General features: G+C 34.1%; 1 protein-coding gene and 1 long non-coding RNA gene across 3 annotated transcripts in view; one reads left to right on the plus strand and one right to left on the minus strand.

The window, feature by feature from the left end:
• Positions 1-3,329: 3,329 nt before the first annotated feature.
• The window catches only part of LOC113513543 (long-chain-fatty-acid--CoA ligase 4), a 70,373-nt gene continuing 49,934 nt past the window's right edge, over positions 3,330-23,768 (plus strand). Inside the window, exon 1 of one of the 2 annotated variants that reach the window (XM_052902733.1) lies at positions 3,330-3,464. The gene's annotated coding sequence lies outside the window, so the exon portion shown is untranslated. Of the gene's footprint in view, positions 3,465-20,544; positions 20,759-23,768 lie in introns of those variants that run through there. The other variant, XM_052902732.1, reaches the window with a different exon arrangement.
• LOC128202427 (uncharacterized) overlaps positions 4,684-23,768 on the minus strand; it is a 50,095-nt gene continuing 31,010 nt past the window's right edge. Inside the window, exon 2 of the long non-coding RNA XR_008253773.1 lies at positions 4,684-5,013. This is a non-coding gene — a long non-coding RNA (uncharacterized LOC128202427). The remainder of the gene's footprint in view (positions 5,014-23,768) is intronic.

Genomic DNA, 23,768 nt, shown 5'->3' on the forward strand with positions numbered 1-23,768 from the left:
AAACAGCAATGCAGCAACCATCATCATCATCATTATCATATCAGCCTTTAACTGTCCACTGCTGGACGTAAGTCACCCCCTTGGGAGGTTTTGCCCGTAGTTGCCGCGCTTGGCAGGCGGGTTGGTAACCGCAGTTAGGCTTTGGAGATGTTTTAAGAAGGACGCTGCTGCCCATCCCCACCCATGGGAAAGGAAAAGGTGGCCTATTCTATGCCGGGACCACACAGCAAGTACCGGCCGAATAATACATGGTATTATATTATCTGTGACTTGGGTATAACGCAGTAACTAAATAAGAGCTAAGTACGAGCCTCGAAGTTTATTTTATACGCAGTCAACTTCCAGAAGTTCTTCTTCGTCTTGCTAGATAGTATCCAGTATTCACCGTTCGGTTCCTTCGTCAATAAATACCACTGCTCCGAAGAACAACAGATCAGCAACGGAATCACATCACTCAAATCTTTATTGTGTCTAAACATCTTAAATAAATAATTGGAAAATTGTACATAAAATCATATAAAATTCAATAGGTTTATAATACCTTTTAAGAGATTATCACGCTATGTCAATTTGGCTTAATTATACCAAAATCATTGCAAATTCAGCATTCTTATTTAATCATTGAAATCAGAACGTTCTGTAAAAACGGGTACTTACCTAAGAACAAGCATTCCTTGTTCTTAGGTACTCACACTAATACACAAAGTAAACATAGATTAAGAACAGTAGCTGTGATCAGCGTTGTTACGATTCCTAATCTATGTATATATTTTTTTAAATCAATTAAATTCGAATTAATTTTTTTTTTCTTACCCATTTTTCTTAGCTGAATTCATAGATTAAGAATACACTCTACGGCCGTATAGATTAAAAACCTGCGATTTTTACGTCTTCCCAAATTAAGAAATAGAATACCTAGTAATAAAAAAGACATTTGAATAAAAAGTATTTCGCTTTCTACGCGTCGTTTTTTCTAACTGGAGAGGAAAGGGGTTGTTTGTCTTATTTTCGTATATGGGGTCAGCTAAGCCGTTGCACGTCCACCCATACGGGTCTTTTGTGCTTCCCCCTGCTTTATACCATCATTTCAAAGATCCTATGTATTACCCTAACGATATCCCGCGGTTTAAGATATCTGTAGTCCCCTGGCTCTGGATAGCCGTTCCCAGTAGACTCATACGCATACTTGCCAACGAATCTCAGTTGCACATCAAGTGTTCCATGAATTCCGATTTCTCCCCGCACAGTCTGCACAGTGTGTCCGTAAAATGGGTTGTTAGTGGTGTGGTCTAATAACCCCATTGCTAACAATATACTTCTTCACAGTTCCTTTTGGACACCATCATTATCTATAATTCTTGTTGAATACGTCATGATGGCCCAACTTCGTCCTCATCTATTATCTCTCACTAGTGTCAGCGTATACCCATATGATACAGCGTTGCCATTCTATTATAACCCATAAAAAGAAATATAATTTAGTATCTATCCTATGGGTACAATAAATAATCCATTGTATCGAAACAACATGCATGGCGTGACTCGGTTTTAAAATTGTAAGGGATTCTGAGCGCTACACCAAGATCTAATCCCAGACATACTGTTTTTTTGATGGGTGAAAATGGTATGGTAACCCCGCCTGCGCTAACGGGATACGCTGGCGGAGCACCAGTGAAGGGTGATAGATGAGAATGAAAACAGGCCAGTTAACCCATCATGATGAATTCATCAGGAATTAACCATGATAGTTTCCAGGGGGAGCCGCGAGGAGGTCGACCTGGTTGAATATATTGCTTGCAATGGGATTCTCAGTCTCCAATACTAACAATCCCTTTCCCCCCTCCCAGACATACTATCACTGCATTATACTGGCAGGGTGAAGGATGGAAATATGATTTTTTTCACAACACAGGGGGCAAACGAGCATGCGGCTCACCTGATGGTAAGTGACTACAGCCGCCCATGATCACCCACAACACCATAGTTATTGCAAGTGTGCTATCGGCTTTTAAAATGTAGGCAGATCAGTTAATCCATCGTGACGAACTCACTACAAATTAACCACGATGGATTCCTGTGAAGTCCGCGTAGAGGGCGACACTACACCACATAAGATATGCCATAGACGACACAGTATACTCTATAATTTCCACGGTATTATTCATTAGTATTGGTCACGGTTACAACTTTTGATGAGGTGGGCTACCTCTTTTTATGGAATTTACAGGGCACAAAGACATAACACCTAATTCCTCTGGAATGGCAACAAATGAGGGATATTATGGGCGAAACAGTATACTCTGTTATGTTCATGGTATTGCTTATGTTTATAAGCGACGGTTACCACTTTTCATCAGGTGAGCCGTCAGATTATTTGTCATTCTAATTAAATAAAAAAAAGTAAACGTGAGTAACGTCATTGGTCATGTATCGGTTAAGATTATCTACTAAATGATAAATTATAATACTGGTGTCAAATGAAAACACTAAAGCAAACCACATTTATTTATTAATTTACCTAAGAGTAAAACACAAATCAGAAATGGTCCAGTTTAGATTCAAACCTAAGACCTCGTAAATAAAAGGATGAAGTTTAGGCGAAGTAACTGTCTAAAATAAAGCAAAAAGTTTTCAATGACTACCTTAAATCTACTTTATTATTATTGTAAATCTTTGGCTCTTAAACATACTTGTAAAATATTATTTGCTTTCATATGCATAATCCTTAAGTAACCTGCAGTCTTCGTTCTTCTTCTTGTTGACCAAAGTTTTGGTAGATGGCGCTAGTTTGCGGAATAATAAAAATCAAAAGTAATTTATTCTTTTTATTAATTAAAATGTATCAAAATTAATTATCTAACTGTAGTAATAATGAAAACGTCTCAATTATTACATGCTTTTATTCATATCTTTCAGTTATTGATTAAAATATAGAACATAGTGCTTGTACCAATATTTTCCTATAGCTAGTTATATATAGGTAGTCAGTGACGTAGAGATCACGCCACCTTTTCCATACGATTGCTGTATTCTTATTGGTGGACAAAGTTATTCCCCCTACCACCATAAACAGGAGCATTCAACATGTTTAGTGTTGTCAATAACGTAAAATCACTCGATTATATCGACACTGAACACCAAAAATAATATAAATTTGCATTGAAAGTTAAGCAAATTGAATAAGTAGGGATATATATTTTAATTTTCAGACTTCTTCTTTTATACAAATAGGTTCCTTGTTTTTTTCTAAGTGATTAAAAACTTTCTAACTAACTAAAGGTTTTCAATCGAGATAAAAATATGTAGTAGCCATTTTTTTAATCTGACAAATAATATACATTAGGTACATCACTATAAATACAGTTTTATGTGACGTTACGGCATTAGTGTTTACCTCGAGATTATTTGAAAATTTAGTGATAATTTACAAGTGTGATAGTCGCTGTGAACGCATAAATACGGAGGTAAGCATTTTTAATTGAGATGTTCTATCATTTATTATCCGTACGTGATACATTGTATCGCTTATGCAAATTTCATAACCTAAAACACTTCAGCTGGTTAATTTGTTTTTGTGCGATTATATCTATTGTCTTATTTTAAACATAATGAATTATAATAATGGCAGTTATAATTTGTTTGAATTTAAAATAAAATTTTTACGCAAATAAAACGCTTAAATTTAAATACCTTCATGTGGATTTCGTAAATTTTCACTTGGGTCTCGCAAAAAATTTATACTCCGCGTATTTGAAACAATGTTGTTCTTTTTTTATGTCACAATTATTGAATATAATACAATATGTTACTGATTTAAATTATAAATATAATTATAAATTGATACCATAATACACATATTTATTATTCTTAATTTAAAAGCGTGCAAAAAAAAAAAAAAACTAGTATGTTTATGATTCAGAATATGGTACCATACTATTGAAAATTTGTTATCATGAATGTCCTTATCGCCACAGGATACAAAACGTTATTCTCTACAGATAGATATGAAAGAGGGAAAATATAGTTAATATCTTGTAACATTCTTTTTGAATGTTACAAGATATTAACTATATTTTCCCATTACATCTAGTGTATCTTCTCATGAGTTGTTACACTGATTTAATTAATTCAGTATATCAAAATGCATGCATTTCTGGTTCACTCTCACAAAAACAAAAATTATCCAGGTTGTTACTGGCAACTGGCAATTCAACCTTTTTTATAACTTCTTTTTTTTAATATATAATATTCTTTATTGATCTGCACAGCAATTTTTCCCATAAAATGAATAACATTTCCAGTTAAATTAAATAGGCATTCGAGGATAAAACAAGGCAGATTGCCACTGAGACTAGACCAGATGTTGAATTCTACATTTATTTAACCAACTTCACTTTGTAATGTCTCATTTAGAGCTGAAGCATGTGTCACTGAAATCTAAGTTTACAAATTACTCAATGTTATAAACATTTTCTCCTTGAAACAAATTTTAATTTATTTATCTTTAAAAGTGTATATTTAAAATTTTAAATATTTCTAACAATAATTAATGAGTGTCTAAATAATAATGCTTGATTTTCTTGAAACAATATCTTCCTACATTAATTTACTATCCAAAAATATTGTTAACTATTAAGTAATTACAGATACTTTCCTTTTCAAGAACCTAAGAATAAATATTAATTTTAATTTTAAATAACTTTATTGACCAAAAGAAAATATGGTACAATAGGCCCACTCAATGCTAGTATCATTCTCTACCAATCAACCTTTGGGATAAACAGTGAATCATGAATATGGTACTTCATTATTGGGATAAGTAAAAATATAAACTATCATTCATTTTCATTTAAGAGTTTCCTCTTGTCGGTGCAACTAATTCATGCATCTTCCTCCAGCCAGCTCTATCCCAGGCCATATCCTTTATCTCCCTATACAACATGACGCCTAGTGTTTCCTTTATCTGTCCCATGTAGTTAATCCTCGGTCTTCCTCTTCATCTTTTTATATAAACTATAAATATTAACGAATAGATATATTAATAAACATACATGTAATAAGTTATTCACATGACATTCAACAAGTATTTGCTGTCAGAATGTTTTAAATAAAAAAAAAAAAAAAACAATAGTACAGTGACAAACATTAGGTACCTGTTTATCAAGTATTCATAAATCATTTTTAAAAAATAACATTCAATTATGTGTAAAATTGTCATGTTGTTATTCCTATGTTATATGTAATTAAGTGATTAAATTGCTATATTTTTTAATAACTGCTTACAACTTTGTTTTAAAGTTATAATGTTACTAGTTTTTACCTGTGACTTTGTCTGCATGACCAGGATTTTTTTATGTATAATAATGGAATTGTAACCCTGCTTGCATTAATGGTATATACTATTGTGGCATCAATGAGGAATTCAACAAGAATTGTTCGAGGTTAGAATGAAGAGGCAGATTGCTAGCAATGGGGCTGTCAAATTTCATTGCTAAAAATCCCTTTCCCCCCCTAAAGAGGCAGATTAGGAGGTCGATCTGACAGGGTATATTGCTAGCAATGGGGCTGGTAGTCTGCATTATTAACAATCCCTCCCATCCCAAAAATAATGTGTATACCAAAATTTATAGTAGATTGATTACCAAAATTCATAGCAATTGGTCAAGCTATTAAGCCACTATAAGGTAACAAACAAACTCACTTTCACGTTTATTATTCATAGGTAAGGATTATGTTGTCTGCATAAATTATATTTTTTTTTGATGGGTGGAAATGGTATGGTTACCCCGCCTTCATTAACAGGATATGCTGGCGGAGCACCAGTGAAGGTGATAGATGAGAATGAAAACAGGCCAGTTAGCCCATCATGATGAATTCATAAGAATTAACCATGATAGTTTCCAGGGAGAACCGCGATGAGGTCGACCTGGTTGGGTATATTGCTAGCAATGGAATTTTTAGTCTACATTACTAACAATCCCTTTGCCCCCATCATGAATTATATTAAACATTTTAGTTTTCATTCAAATTTGTATAGGTATTTATTGTTTTACTATTTTTATTTATTTACTATCCATCAACTTTGGCTAGGTACAGCTGATCTGAAGTGATGGGTTTACATACATTGGGCCATTGTTTTTATTTAAATATGTAGGTTATTTTAAAATTAACCATGATTCTATTGAAATATTATTATTTTAAAATTTTTGAATATTAAGCAAATAATCCTATAATAGTTTTAGTATACATTCTCTCCCTACTATACACTCGTGGTTCATTGATTCGTCATCTGACATATGTAGGATGATATTTTAAAAACAACTGTATTCTTATTGTAATCTTTTTTTGTAATTGTATCTTTAAGTTTACTATTATAATCTTTTGGAGTACAAACACAAAAAAACAAACAAAACCTATATATGTAAAAACAATTTTATCTAGTATGCCTTTTGTTGCACTATATCAGTATATCAGAGACTATAGCATGGGGTTCTTAAAAAAGGTGTATTAAGGTTTCTTAAGGGTCGGTCGGTGTTACAGACATCCATAGACTATGGTAACTCTGTTTACCAGGGATTGTTAGTAATGGAGCCTGAGAATCTCATTGCTAGCAATATACCCAACCAGGTGGACTTTCTCGCGGTTCCCCCTGGAAACTATCATTATTAATTTCTGATGAATTCATCATGATGGGCTAACTGACCTGTTTTCATTCTCATCCATCACCCTTCACTGGTGCTCCGCCAGCGTATCCCGTTAGCGCGGGCGGGGTTACCATTCCATTTTCACCTATAAAAAAAAATTCTGTTTACTATCAGACGGCCCATATGCTTTTTGCCATTTTGATTACCATTTTCCTCTTGGTGCATCGTCAACTAATATGTTATTCCATGTTGCATAAAAAAAAAAAAAACTATTTATGTTATGTTACTAACTATGCTATAAAGGTTAAATTAACTATCTGTCAATCGTATAATATTTGTAGTTAATTTGTAATTAGTTTTGTAAACTATTTCAAGTCGCCATAAAACAAACAGGTTCTCCATTTTCCTCATAATGTGTACTTGTAACCTGCCAGACAGATTTTTATTATACCTCTATCTCTGACGTAATCTCGCATAGCTAATTCAATGTTTTTTGAGTTTTTATGTGTTATTTCTTAGTAATTCATATCAATTAATAGATATTTTCCGTGATTATCAAATTTCTATATAACTCGAACGTGTATTATTTTAGATTTAATTTTTTTTTTTTAAGAAAATAAGCAATCTCCTTTCTATAGTAAGTGAGTGAGTATGTACTTTGTCAGGTGTTTTTTGAACTAACTGTATATTTTTAAGGGAGAGTATTGTCATTGAAACTGTACATTTTCACCAAACAAACATGAAGCATCGTATCGATCGATAAACGAAGGTCGATATACGTCAAAAAACTTTTTAAAGAAAGATTTTTCTTTTTCAATTTAACTTAGATTAAAGCATTTTTTAAAAGTAATTTTTTTTTCATTGCCGCTCATTCAGAATGTATTTTTAGTTAAGAAGAGCAGGCAAGAAATTAATCTGGTGCTTTTTTAAAAAATATATATATAAATAATAAATTTGTGTGAATACAAACTACTAAGCAATATCAGGTTATAAAATTTAAGCCTCACACTAACATTGTGCGTCCAGCTTGTAACTTAGTATTGGAGGCTCGAAGTCTTTTATCGTTTTTAATTTGTCATTGGAGATGTTTCCATCCTGAGGGCCTACCATGAAATATTTTCCGATATTTGGTTGGCGTACGTAACATAAATTCGAAGCTAAAATTACATAATACATATCGTTAAAATTATTAAAAATGTTAAAACATCATTCCTCTGGACTATTATGGTAAGATTTATGATGAACGAAATGTTAAGCTCCAGTTACTGGGTAGATTTCGGTACGAACAAAAACACGAAATTGAGCCCGATAATTCGGAATTTCATTTCATGGTAGACCCCCAGATAGATATTTACTCTTTATTGTTTCCTCCAAAAGATTACAATAGTAAACTTATTATAAATATAAACAATTACAAGAAATAATCACAATGAGAAAACAATGGGCGACCTTATCGCTAAGAGCGATCTCTTCCAGGCAACCTTTGGATGGAGAGGAGTAATTATAAACAGTTTGATCGGAGGCACGATGAAATTATATTATTTCTTAATATACCATAGATATGTTCTATTGTATGGGTAAATTCTTAATTTTATGTACGACTAACGACTTCGATTTCATCTGTATAACCGACAGCAACAAACAGTACTAGTGTAGTGACAAATCAAATTTGTGACGTCCGTCCACGGTTTGACAACATGAGGACGTTGCTTTCGGGGGGGCGCTAATTGAGCGGAAGCGCAGAGTCCACGCCGCGGCCTCCTCCGCGACCTTGTATCGGTTAAGGCTAGGTTTTTTTTTTTAACAAATGATAATGAAATGGCAACCCCGCCTGCGCTAACGGTATACGCTGACGGGGCATCAGTGAGGGATGATAGGTGAGAATGAAAAGGCAGGTCAGTTAGTCCATTGTGATGAATTCATCAGGAGGGGCAAAGGTATTGTTAGTAATAAGTAGGTTAGTCCCTATTGCTATCAATATATCCTATCGGGTCGACCTCCACGTGGTTCCCTCTGGAAGCTATCATTACTAATTTACCGTTGAATTGGTCACAATGGGTTAACTGACTTGTCTTCATCCTCACCAATCATCCCTCACTGGTGCCCCGTCAGTGTATACCAAAAGCGCAGGCGGGGTTACTATTTTATTATCATAATTTAAAAAAAAATACACTTGGAATTGAACACGATGGTTTCCAGGGTAGACCACGCGGAGGTCGACCTGACAGCAGCTAGCAAAGGGACTAGTAGTCCGCAGTACTAACAATCCCCCCGGTTAAGGCCATGTTAGGTTTGGCACTTCAGGTCTTATTGGTACTCCCTCGTGCGAGCGGCACAAAGAATTTTTTTTTTAGTACCCGTTTACTTATTTTCAGAAACTTTTATTTGGTGGTTTTGGTATTGGTACGGTAGATGTCAGTCTTTGAAGAGGTGGAAATGGAACGGTGACCTAATCTGCATTGTGGGTATACATATGTTGATGAAGCATCAATGAGTGTTAGATGAAAATGAAGTCAAGCCAGTATCGTCACTATCGTGAATCATAGTCTAAAAGTCTCTGGAGATATACCCCAGGCTAACTGGCCTTCCACGCAGTTCCCTCTGGAAACCATCTTTGTTAATTTTTTGTGAATTTGGCACTATATCCCAACTGAGCTGTATTCATCCTCACCTATTATTTTTGTCTGCTACCCCGCTAGTGTACTTCGATAGCGTAAGCGGAGCTACCGTTCCATTATAAAGGAAAAATCGCTCAATCCATTAGGAATTCACCACCATGATTTCCAGTAATTTCGCATAGAGATCAACCTGGCAGGACGCTTATTGCTAGCAATGAGAATCTAACTATCCTATTGATTTTTATAAATTAAAACAAATAATCGTGTAGGCAGTAGTTCGTCATACGTAAATGTATATTTGTATGTGTAGGTATTAATATATAAATACACTATTACATATTACTATGTATGTTTATTGAATGAATGAATGTATGTATGCAATTTACCATATTATTACTAATATAAAACTAATAGATTTAGTTGGTTTGATGGATGACACATCTTAACCCTTTGAGTGCCGACGAGCGCCATCGCGCTCGTGCGCATTGCAACTAAAAGTGCCACGAGCGTCACAGCGCTCGTGAAATATGTTTACTGTAAAAAAAATATTAAAAAATAATTTTTGGTGGAATGGATAAATGACATCAACAGGACAAAGTTGGCATTTTTAATGGAATAAAAATCAATGGCATCTTAAGATTGACTGGTAGAGAATGCCTATAGCATTAAGTCCGCCTTTTGTGCCACATTTTATTGGTTAATAAAGTTTAAATAAATAAATAAAGCGCCACGCCCTATTATTAACCATCCTCTTAAGATGAATCAGTCAGTCTGTTGGGTTTTTTTTATATTTACGTATCCGTAATATTCCCATATATGTGTAGTGTCATATCCTCTATCTATGTCGGTATCGACGAAACTGGCGCACGTGTAAGTGGGGCATCACAATAGCATGTTCTCTTTTCCTTTACGTATACAACAATGCTTGAACTTTACCACCAGAAAAACCTCAAATGAAGATAAGTACACGATTATATGTTAAAAAAATGACATATTTAATTCTACGAAGTCTTTTTAAACATCATTAACAATCGTGTTTTTAATTATAATTAAATTATTTATAATTTTATATATACATTCTATTAATATAATAAATGCGAACTTTTGTAACAATAAATGGATGTTTGTTACTTTATTACTGAAAAACTACTGAACGGATTTGATTGAAATTTGGTTTACGGGTAGGTTATATCCTAACTTAGCATGTAGGATACTTTATGTACTAATTCACGCGGGCGGAGCCGTGAGTTACATTTATTTTTTTATTTATTTATTTATTCATAGGAAAACCAGGGCTACACTAGAGCAAATAAAATACAGTTTAGGATTACAAAATAAACCACTAATAGGTTTTCACAAGTAGCAACAATATAGATACAAGGCGCTGTACACAAAGAAACAAAAAAAGTGAAGTTAAATAGAAGCTTGTAAAGAAAATAAACAAACAAGAATGAAAACAAAAAAAAATGATGAATAAAATAAAAAGTAAAAATTAATCACAAGTATTTGATTAAAATATGGCCTTCTTGTAGTATGTTATAAAACTTCATAGTCATAGTGATGTACTCATTTATTACAGAAGTAATTTGTATCTCTAGTCTATATTCATAGACCATCATCATATCATAATCGATCGATTTAAAATGGATTTAGACCAAGAGAGTGAATCCTCTTTTTTACGTTCCCGCTTATTTTTGTTCAGTCTAAACGTGCAAAAATCATTCTTTCATTGTTTAAATGTATTCGTGAATAATTTGTTGTTCTTATCATGTAAGTACATGTACTTTGTTATTGTCTTGCTGTTTTAGTTGTTTTCTGTTCTACTTCAGTGTTCTTTTAATCTATTTTTTACCTTAGACGACCGGTTTAGATTACGTATATATTTCTTATAATTTTAATCTATGGTCCAATATTTTTTTTTATTTTACAAAGTTAGAATGCTCATTGTTAAATACCATAAACAACTTTTTATATATTGTCGATTTTTTTTTTTATTATTTGCATTTTTATTATGATCGGATAAGTTGGTTTAGATTTCTTCTCTGTTTCTAGCTTGTGCTTTTAAATAAGTACTGTCTGAAAACCCACGTGTCATATCTACTAGTTCGTAATACATTAATTATTGCGTAATGATTCATTGTATCGATAGAGGAATATGTCTAATGTAATTGATGTTTTACAATATCCTTAGCGCCGTTAAACATTTATTCAATAGGAAAAGTAGACACCTGTTTGATAAGCGCTTTATGACCATTCAATAAATATTTTATTTATCTATACACTTAGATAATATTTATTTAAATATGGCCTGATTGTATACGTTTAGTTGTTGTATTATCTATGGTATAATAATGTAGTTGTGAGTCATTGAATGTGTCTATGGAAATATTTGAATATTTTCTGTTTATTTGACATTTGGGTTTTTTTTTGGATGTTGTGAAATGGGAACTCCAGCTGCTCTAATGATTTACTCAGGCGAGTTACTATTGAGGGGTTAATAATTGATGATGAAGTCAAGTCAGTTGACCCGTCATGACAAATTGACCGATAACCATGATGATTTCTAGAGCGAAGATTATAAAATTGTATGATCCAATTTTTTTTTTCTTATACCTAACTAGTTTTTGCTCGTGACTTCGTATTTTGGGTGTAAATAACCAGTTCTTATGGTGTATCAAGGTAAAACATCAAATTTGAATTTAGAAACATTTATGAAAAGTGCATTAAATTTGATGAAATAATTTTTGCGTGATGCCTGATGGATTTTTTGTCTATACATATAACCTCGTCAGGGAGCTCATTCCATAACTTGAGTATTCGCGGGAGAAAACATCTCTGAAACCGCGTTATACGCGTCCATCTAGGCTGTAGGGTATGAGGGTGAACTCCCTGTCGATGGCGAGCCGTACGATGGTAGAAAGTGGCCGTAGGCATCATATTGAATAATTCCTCTGAACACAATCCGTTGTACATACAATAGGTACGCGCATCCTAGCTTGACTATGAAAATAGGGTCAATGTATGGCATTTATTTAATTAATATATCATGCAATTCGATGAATTTATTACTGATAATAAATAACATTCTTACTAAGTACAAAGGTCAGTATTAATCATCGAATGGTCTATAGTCCATACATAGTTAATCCTTATTAATACTAACATAAGTGAGGTTAGAAACTTTATAGCGGGGCATTAACACGTTCAAGACTGATATTTATTATAATTTATTATGGATAATGTATCAGGAATTATAATGTACATCTATATATTCACATTATTGTACGTATTATACGTTTATCCTGTTTAAAAAACGAACAAAGTATCGTGCCTCCAGTCACGTTGTTTATAATTACTCCTCTCCATCCAAAGGTTGTCTGGAAGAGATCGCTCTTAGTGATAAGGCCGCCCATTGTTTTCTCAGTGTAATATTTTCTTGTAATTGTTTGTATTTATAATAAGTTTACTATTGTAATCTTATGGAGGAAACAATAAAGTGTATCTATCTATCTAAATATAAGTCATCGTAATATTTTATACTAGCTTCTACCGACGACAGCGTTGTTTTAAAAGGGACACTGCTGCCCATCCCTCGGCCTCCCTTAGTCGCCTCCTACGACACCCACGAGAAAGAAAAGGGTCGCCTATTCTATGCCGGAACTACAGGGACTCGGATATAGTAATATATATTTAAGTTACAATATCCAAAAAACAATATTGGATAACAGACTTAACATATTTGAAAATAGATATCCGACTGATATGGGCGATGACCTTTTTTCCGCCGTCAATGTTCACTTCAGAGGAACTCAATATCCGATATATATATATATATATATATATATATATATATATATATATATATATATATATATATATATATATTCCATACTTTTTTAATGGGTGATAATGGAATGGTAACTCAATATCCGATATATATATATAGAGGTGAGGATTAAACAGATCAGTTAGCCCATCGTGACAAATTCAACAAGAATTGTTCAAGATGGTTTCCAGGAGGACCCACGTGGAGGTCGACCTAATAGTATATATAATAGCCTATACAATTAATGTGACATACCGGTATTCATATTACCGTGGTCGCTTACAATTAATGTGACAAATCGTACACTTGATTTCCAAACTTAATATATAAATACATCATTATCTGTGCCTTGTGACCGTTGCTAAAAATCCTTGTCCCATTAAACTTTATCATGGGCGACGAAACAAATATCCCAACGCCGGGCCCTTCGATGGGAGCTCTATTGATAATGGTCGCCTTGTTTGGCCATTATCAAAGTCGAAAGTTCAATGCCAGCTTCACAGGCAAGGCAAACCCGTACAGCAGATAAGGACCAGGATGTTACTCACATCTGTAATCTAAAAATAATTTACATATTTTTATTATCTGTACTGTGAAAAATTATGTCTCCGACTCCCGACCGTCTTATCTCGCATCTCATGTTGTTACTTAGTTGAAGTAATTTGTTGTATCCAAGTTGAAAGTTGACGTACCCAATAATATATAAATTTCTAGATGTTTTCATAATCTAATAGCGTTTTTAATTAATTTCTTATTTACTGTTAATTTTTATATTAATTTTCCGATCTCCTAACATTTTTTTTTTATTTACGATCCGAATTCTTAGTTTTATGTACATTTGACAAACCGAGAAATACGTAGGCGGTGCATTATTGAATAAAGAAAATATATATTAAGACCAATAGATGTCAGTACATTAATTTTAGAAATTTTGCCTGTCTGTCAATATTCCGACATTACGCGAAAACTACTGCACCAAATTGGATGTGATTTACACATTTATGCTCCTAAAGATCTGAACTAAAATGTGGTTTTGATACGCTATCTAGAAATGTTCTATTTCATTATATTCGTCATATTTTTCTATGTCTGAAATTTAAATTCATTTACGTACGAAGTAGAGATTGAAACTTTATAAATATAAAGAAAATATATCTTACATTTGATATGCTTTATGTGCTAGTTAACACGTATGTTCTGAATGTTGTCGAGTTGTTGTTGAGTATAGATTAGGTAATTTAAATAAGTCATAATCCTAGTATTAGTTATAAATATGAAAGTTTGTAAACATGTTTTGTAGAATTAGCAATCCTTAGTGCTTATCGTAGCCATAAATGTAAATGTGAGTTTGTTTTTACCTTATCAGTTGTGTTTGCATGGCTATGTTTCGGTTTGAAGGGCGTGAATTTACAGGGTACAGAGGAATAACACCTAAGTCCTCAGGAATGGCAACGCATGGGGGGTATCATGGGCGAAACAGTATATTATGGCCATGGTACTACTCATGTCTATAGGCGACGGTTACCACTTTCAATCAGGTGAGCCTTCAGCTTGTCTGCCATTCTAAGTTGTATAAGAAAAATTGTTAATTTCACATCCAGATGGTACAGTTTGTATACTTGCTGGTTTTTTACCTTTCTGATCTGTGAGCAGCGTAGCGTGTTTCGGTTCAAAGGCTAATAAAATGTTTACAATTACGGATACAAGAAACATAAATTTTTACTTTGTTTGTATCAATATCAATCAAAGCGTTTCAGTAGCCTTTCGCCATTCATCGGTTTGCCATTTTAACGTACAATTACTTTCTTTTTTTATTATTATTTTAGCCGTTAACTGTCCACTGCTGGACATAAGCTTTCCGCATATGTGGAGTTTTGCCAATAGCTGCTACGCTTGACAGGCGGGTTGGCAACTGCTGTTAGGCTTTTCAGATGTTTTAAGAGGGACGCTGCTGCCCGTCCCTCGCCCTCCCTTAGTCGCCTCTTACGACACCCACGGGGAAGAAAGAACGGCAAATTACACAATTAGATAGATACTCTTTATTGTTTCCTAATTACAATAGTAAACTTATTATAAATATAAACAAAAAATTTTGTTAATCTCATATACGAGGTTTGCCCGTATAAAAGTTTTTTAAAAATTTTAAAATTATTATTCAATTTTTTCTGTGACATAAACTTGTGCCAATCCCTGTGAGAAGGCTCCTTGAAAGTTAATCTGATATACAAGAAGAAGTCACACGGGGCCAAATCCGGCGAAATTTCTCGTAATGGAATTTTTACTCAAAAACTCACGGAAACTTGGCGCAAATTTTTTTCATAAATAGTTGCTGATTAGGATTGATTACGGTTTTTTCACAGCATCATCCCCATAAACGCAAAACACAATTGCAGGCTATTAATATTATTTCATCGGACTTCAATTCTTGCCGAGTTTCGAGAGAAACTTGATTACGACGCGCTGCTCTTAAACGGAAGCGGGCTCCATATTAACTCGCACCGCACGGCGGTGTTAGGGACATAAGGAAGGGGTCCTGCGCTTACCTTTTTGATCACTTTTTAGATATCGTTGTCGTCTATAAAAATATTTTACAATTGCAGGCTATTAATATTATTTCATGGATTATCAAATATTTTACTTGGATTATCTTAATTACTTTATGCCTCACATAAATTAACTTAAACCCTTGATAAATATATCCTTAATATATTAATATCAAATGGTCCATCGACCTTTGCGCCAGTGTATTAGCATTATCACAACAAACTATCAGCCAAAGAGAATTTCCCCAAAGATACCAACATATCAGTCGGTTTATTGTGTATTCTAGATAATTATTCTTCGAAAATGTGCTGGAGAATTGGAGATGCTTCTATTTTGTATTAGATAAATCACTCGTGCTATTATTTGTAACACTAGGTTTCCATCAAGCAAAGTCACTTAATATTTTATATATATGTACGTCACTTGTGTAATACTAGTAAGTAAGAACTATATATGTCTATAGAGGAGAAAGGGATTGTTAATAATGAAGCCTAATTTCCCCATTACTAGCAATACACTAGGTGTCATGTCGTATAGGGAGATCAAGGATATGGCCTGGGATAGAGCTGGCTGGAAGATGCATGAATTAGTTGCACCGATAAGAGGAAACTCTTAAATGAAAAGAAGAAGATGCTATTATTTGCACTATGCTTGTATTTGGAGAATTTTGATTTTAGACGGTGAGGTTTAACAGAAAAAGTAATAGTCCAAATTTACCTAGAATTATACCAGTATCAAGATATCAAGCTAAAAGGCAAGCTGATGACCAACTTTAAAAAGTGATAATCTTCGTCTATAGACTTGAACAGTACCATAGACATACCTCTCATGCGTTGCCATTTCTGAGGATTAAGGTGTTATGCACTCTGTAATTTCACTGCCATATTCCCGTCTTCAAAAAATTTGAGGACCTCATTTAGAAGTCTTTTAAAAACAATCATTATCATATCTTCGATACGTAGGAGAAGACCACTATGTATCATCGTGATTTTGACTGGAGACGTTGGACTTTAAACCCCGTACCAGGACTATTATTCCATTGGATCCGATCCGAGACCCGAGACGCTCCATCCGCCGCTAAACATACCATTGTGTTTGTAACCCTCATTTGTTTACTTCAAGAGACTTAGTATTTTTGTACGTATTGAATTCACTTTGTTCTCTAATCGGATATTATGTTTAAGGTTGACGTGTTATTGCTTGATCAATGATTGATTGGTGTGTGTGTGTGTGTATATATTGAGTCATTACAAAACCACATGTCAGTTTTCGTCTGATTGCGAATATTGCAAAAAAAAAAAGATACATTTCGTCATTTATCAGCGTTTTTTATTGCCACGGTTAAATTTTTTTAATTTTCTGTATTAAGGATAACGACTGCCTTAAACTTATCTGTTTGATTATCAAAAACATCATGTTCTTAATCTAATTCGAGCTTACATTTGGACTAATTAATTCTGGATTAACCATGTAATAATTTCTTTTTTAGTTTTATTAATAATTATGTAGTGATCTAGGAATAACAATACATTCCTTACTCCGGGATTAAGGTCCATTTCATGGCTGTCCCTAACAATTAAAATTAAATGACAGATTACAATTTTGAGTTAAATTTGATATTTGCGCTTGGTACCTACTTTCAACTCCTACGAAAGTCTATATTAATTACGGACGAAATAATATTATTCTCATTTATGAACAAATTGCTACTTATGACTAAACTGTATGGGCTATGCACTTTGCCTATCCAATTTTGGACGAATTTTACAACAATAACAATTTAAATTTGACATTCGTAATTGTCAACTGATATTACACTGATATTTAATTGGTACAGATTTTCTCGATTTCCTATTGGTCGATTTCTCGAAACTTTAATAATAATAAAATAAAATTATACAAAATGAGAAAATAATTTATATCGCTGACTTATCCCACGTACACTCGGTTATGGAATGAGCTCCCTGCCGAGGTTTTTCCAAGAGGCTAAAGAGGTTTATTCTCAAGGTTGGCAACCCGCGCGTAATACCCCTGGTATTGCAGGCGTTTATAGGCTATGGCAACCGCTTACCATCAAGTGGGCCGTATGCTTAATTACCACCTCAGTGGTATAAAAAAAGAACGCTGACTTATAGCGTACCATAAATAAATTACAAATTTATTACTTCTCAACTTATTGTAATAATATATTTAGGCGTGTTACTTAATTAAAAAAAAATCAATAAAAAGTACCTATGCAACGGCATGAAAGGTAATAATGTGACCGAACCATAAAGTAACAGTAACAGATTCTTTGAAAGTACACCCTTGTTCCGTCGCTAAACTACCTGGTGGCAGCGTTTAACTTCGAAAATAACGTTGGACTAACTTACTCATCCATTATTCCGTGCTTATTAATACAAAATTTGCTTAATATTGACTTGTTACTTGGAGTAAAATTAATCTGGCTATAATATATTATATTAATAACTATGAATTTGAATATCCTAGGCTAATAATAGTTATCCACGTATATAATACAAGTGGGTACTACAGTTACTAAGAAAAGAAAATGTAAAGTGTGTAAATAAATGTATGAATAAGATGTATTTACTGTAAAGGTTTGTGTGTGTATATAAGTGTGTAAACGCATCGTATCGAATGATTTAGTGTATTCACACACACAATGCTACCGCATAGCAACAAATGGTCGTCCCGCTGGAACACCAACAAGCTGTAGTGTATGCTAAATAAAAAAAAGAAAAAAAAAATTTAAAATTACAAGTTTAGAACTTTTTTCTTTCTTTCTAATTTCAATTCAGTTGAGTTGTACTTTGGTAGCACTAGCTCTAGCTGCTTCTTATAGCATCATGAAGTGAAAAAACAGTGCTCATTGTATTTTAATTCGTGATCCTCCGAGTCGCACAGTCAGGTTCACGCTCGCGTCTCAGCCGCTCATGATTAAAGGTCACAAATTGATCCTGAAACTAGTCGAGCTTTCTCTATCTAATTACACGTAAGTTAAACTGATAGTTGGCCGTGTGGTCCCGGCATAGAATAGGCCACCCCTTCCTTTCCCGTGGGAGTCGACTAAGGGACGGCGAGGGATGGGCAGCATCGTCCCTTTTAATTGCCAATCCGCCTGCCAAGTGTGGCAACTACTGGCAAACCCCCGAAGGGGGAGGCTTATGTTCAGCAGTGGACAGCTAAAGGCTGATACGATAAATCGATAGTTTTTGCATTAAAATATGTGTACGAAACTTTTAACAACAAATAAAGATATGGCTCATTGTATTGTTACTCGCGGAATGTCTATATTTATTTTAAATCCAAAGACCCCCTATACTGCCTACGTACTTGAATCGTCTGCCTCACGGGCCATCATTGTCTCACGTGTGTAGGAGTACAAACAAGATCACATTATATACCACTTATTTTCATGCCATCGGCGCTTTTATTACAACACTTTATGGTTGATATTCGCTTGTACAAATTAACAGGATATGGTAGTCCAGGAATTATTATCTTGCAGTTGAACATAAGTATATAATAAGTTTATATTATTTTTATGTACTAGTTTTTCATCGCGTCTTCGTTTCTTTTGCAATTTTTGATGATTTATCATTTAATCAGTTATCAATGACTATTACTTGAATAACCGAACAACCTACTCTACTATGGAAGTCGCTGGGGGGAAAGGGATTGTTGGCAATGGAGTTAGACAGCCCCATTGCCAGCAATATGCCCTAAAAGGTCGACCTCCACGTGGTTCCCCCTGGAAACCATCGTGAACAATTCTTGTTGAATTCGTCACGATGGGCTAACTGACCTGCTTCATCCTCGCTTTCACTGGTGCTTCGCCAGTGTATTGCGATAGCGCGGGTGGTTACTATTTCATTATCACCCATTAAAAAAAAACTATGGAAGTCGCTAGGATCATATTTTTTTAGATCGCTATTGACTCAATAAAAGACTTGAAGTTTACGCTTTTAAATTACAGTGATATTTGAAAATGGGACAGATAAAAGAAACACAAGGTGTCATGTTGTATAGGGAGGTCAAAGATTTGGCCTGGGATAAAGCTGGCTGTAAGAAGATGCGCGAATTAGTTGCACTGACAAGAGGAAACTCTTAAATAAAAAGGAGGAGAAATAACGTATTTAGTATATTAAAATTAACTAAGACGAATAGTTCGAAAAATATTATCTATGTATCATTTACACAGATATGACGCAAAAATTAAGTGACTCACAGTTGTGAGAGAGACAGATTTACGAGATTTATAAAAATATAATATTTATGCGTCTCGCTCTGATCGGTCTGGGTTTACATTCCTGATAATCTGAATTTGAAATATCTATACCTACAGCAATAGATAGGAGAAAGAAGAGTGAGAAAGGAAATAAAGAGGATGCAAAGCACGTATAAAAGAAGTTTTTTGTAGTAATTGATATTTTATATATACTTTTGTTCTATCACAGTATATAGTTTCCGCAGCGCACGCGACGAAAGATATTTTATAGCATTTTTTTACACCTTGAGTTAAGTTACTAAAGTTCCCTAATCTTTTCTAGCAATAAATATAGCCTATGTTACTCAGTGTGGATGTAGCTTTCTAACAGTGAAAGAATTTTTGAAATCGGCAAAGTAGCATACATACACACAAAAATACAAATCTTTCCTCTTTATAATATTAGTGTAGATGTATATATGTATGTATAGAACAGATGGCGTGATGACTGATTCTCAAACGTTAGTATAGGTTCCTTCTCAATGATAAGTACTTGTTTACATCGGATGAAAGTGACGCGATAACTGTCAAGATGTGATAAGATGTGGCGAGACAGTGGTTACGGGCCACGCGAGCTTCACCTAACAAACGTTCCACGGACTAGAGATCAGCCGACGGACCACGTGAACGTCACTCGAAGCGAACTGATCGCTCTGAAACTGTGAATCAGTTGCGGAACGCGCGCCGCGCCGACGACATCTTACCGCGTGCGTTACGAATAAAAATTACACGCAACACATTTAAAAATATTCCTAATTCTATTTACAAGTTATATTTTTTTTTTTTACAAAGTGCCTGCCTGTGATAGTTTTTAAGTGATATTATTGTTAGTTTTACAAGTTACAAATTGTTACCGGTGAGTAGTAATCAGTTGCACGCTATATTTTTATGGTTAACGCTGTTTTAACCACGTGAAGAAGTGTAATTGCACAAAAGAAACGTAATTTGACGGTAGTTGTTTTATTGTTGAATATTTGAATCGAGCTTTCACAAGTCGACGCTTAATATCTTTTTAACAACATTTCGTTTTCGCTTTCCAATCAAAATGCTTGCTTTTTTAATTTTATTTTTTTATTTCTCTATTAACTTAGCTGTATATCTTTCATTTTTAGGATTTTTATAAGGAATTTATTAGGAATTCATAAGTTTTAATTTTCGTTTTTTTTTTTTACATATTGTTTTAGTTCTTGGTTTTAGGGTCTTATTATTTTTTTTTTTTTTGATAATTTTAAATACCCACCGAATTCGTAGGAAGATAGTCCTTCATCTGAGACCCAGCTATAAGTCGTGTGTACACTACATGATGATAGCTTTACGTCACCGTTTACTTAGGTCAATAACTTACGGGAATGCGGTGCTAACTACACGCTAACTAGAACCGCAATGTTACCAAATTACATTTATATTTCACACGTGAGTGGAGTTTGTTACAATCAGTTATGAAGACAAACAATTTCGCCAAACAAACCGCGTTAACGGGATTTGTGACATGACAAACTAAATTTTGATACAGGTGTTACATTAAACTGCACGCTGCAATATACGGGTGCATTACTGAATGAAAAATAAAAATAAAATACACTTTAATAAAGACTTAGTTATTATCAAAACAAACTATAAGTAAATGACGTTGAAAATAAAACGAATAGAAATGCAGTAATTAAATATATAAATGAATAGTTTTATTTCTTAAACACCTGTGTCAATTGATGATAGATAGGTGTGTGTCGTCATATAATACATATATAATATGACAATGTGTGAAATAGTCGAGTATTCAGTATATTTTATGCATTATAGTATATTTTATACATAATATGTAGTTTTTCACATATGGTATGTTAGATGTTAGACTTTTGTAATGCCTTGCAAGGGCAAGCAAGTATAGTAAAGTTGTAAACCTTAACAAAGTCAAATTCGCGAATTCCCTTCTCTTTTTCTCGCTTTTTATCTCTCTCGTTCCATTAACACAGGTCTAGGTACAGTAGGGTATTCTCACACGTCGTCTTCTGGTCCTGCCTCGAGTTTCATTTTTGAGCACTTGTTTTCTTTTTAATTAATATATACTAGTATTTTGGACTAGCAAGAAATGTATAGGCGTCCTCTTTCTCAGTTTGTTCTAGATTATGCACCTAGCTATATGTACTAAGTAATTACTATTCCGTCTCAGTACATGGCTGGCCGTATCAGTTGTATCAGCGTTCAGCCACCTTATCCTCAATAAGAGCTGCTTTAAAAGTATCTATTAAACCCTACGAACAACCTCCGCCCATCTTATCATTTACATCTTCGTTAACATTTCATTGATGTCCAGGAGTTTATTGCATATATCAGCCTTAAACTGTCCACTGCTAAACATAAGCCTCCCCCTTAGGGGGGGTTTTGCCAGTAGTTGCAACGCTTGGCAGGCGGATTGGCAACCGCAGTTAAACTTTGGAGATATTTTAAGAGGGGCGCTGCTGCCCATCCCTCGCCCTCCCTAAGTCGTCTCTTACGACACCCAAGGGAAGAAGGGACGGCCTATTCTATGCCGGGACCACACGGCCAATCATACGTACAGTATATCATCATACGAGACATAAATTATTCCCATCTTTGAGCTTGAAACAATCAACGTGACACATCAAATATTTTGAAAATGACTAATTATGTTACGCGCATTGTGTTTTATGAGTAATTTAAATTTTTAAATGGTAGCTTGCTGGTGAATGGTGACAGTTTGTTTCGTTGGAAGGTTGCTTGACAGGTTATTGTTTCGTAACCTTGTTGGTTTTCATTCTTCTTTTATTGCTAATTTCTCCAAAGTTTATAATTTCCTTAATACAAACTAGGTTTTTTTTTTTTTTTGGTGGATGAAAATGGAATGGTAACCCCGCCTGCGCTAACGGGATACGCTGGCGGAGCACCAGTGAAGGGCGATAGATGAGAATGAAAACAGGCTAGTTAGCCCATTATGATGAATTCATCAGGAATTAACCATGATAGTTTCCAGGGGAAACTACGAGGAGGTCGACCTGGTTAGGTATATTGCTAGCAAGGGGATTTTTAGTCTCCATTACTAACAATCCCTTTCCCCCCTAAGCGCAGGCAGGGTTACCATTCCACTATCATTCACTATAAAATACCAATTGGGTTTGGAACCCAGATTTGAACTTACGTAAGTTGGTTGAGAAATAAAAAAAAAAGTTATTAGTGTGCTACCTACGTGAATAGCATGCACAAATAAATTGTGTGGTCATTAACCTAACGAATTAATAATTGTCTGATGGCACTAGATTCCTTGTATCAGTATATAAAAAAAAATCATCTCAGTTATCTTTTAAATTCTTGCAAATTTATTGAGATTGCATTGCTCAATTTCGAGCCGTATAATCGGTTCATTTAGATTCAAGATAGCGTACATTTTCATTTTCAGAGCCATTCCATTCCACGAAAAAATCGTCGCACTCCCACTTTCGCTCTTGCAAAAAACCAAAGTAAATTAATTACACATCTATTTATTTAATAATATATTCAATAAATTAACATTCTAAGTTACACAAATTTAGTTTTTTTTTTTTTTTACTAGTATAAGTCAATTTTAATAACTTGTTTACTTGATTCAGTAAAACTAAGTAAACGTAAATCAACATGGTTCACTCGTGACCCCTGAGATATGCGGGTCAGGAACGTGATAGCAGTGATCTCAGAAAATCTAAACTTAGCCTTCAGTACGGAAGTTAACTTTAAGTACGTGATTTGTAGACTCTTCATATAAATAAAATAATAGTAACAAGGCCAAAGCAGCGCGTGAAATATAAATATTTTTTAATTAAAAACAAAAAAGACATTTTGGAAAACTGAAAAAATGGTATAGATTAGATACA

Source organism: Galleria mellonella, unplaced genomic scaffold, assembly GCF_026898425.1.
Source record: "Galleria mellonella isolate WM207_F2 unplaced genomic scaffold, CSIRO_AGI_GalMel_v1 utg93, whole genome shotgun sequence".
Taxonomy (NCBI): Eukaryota; Metazoa; Arthropoda; class Insecta; order Lepidoptera; family Pyralidae; genus Galleria; species Galleria mellonella.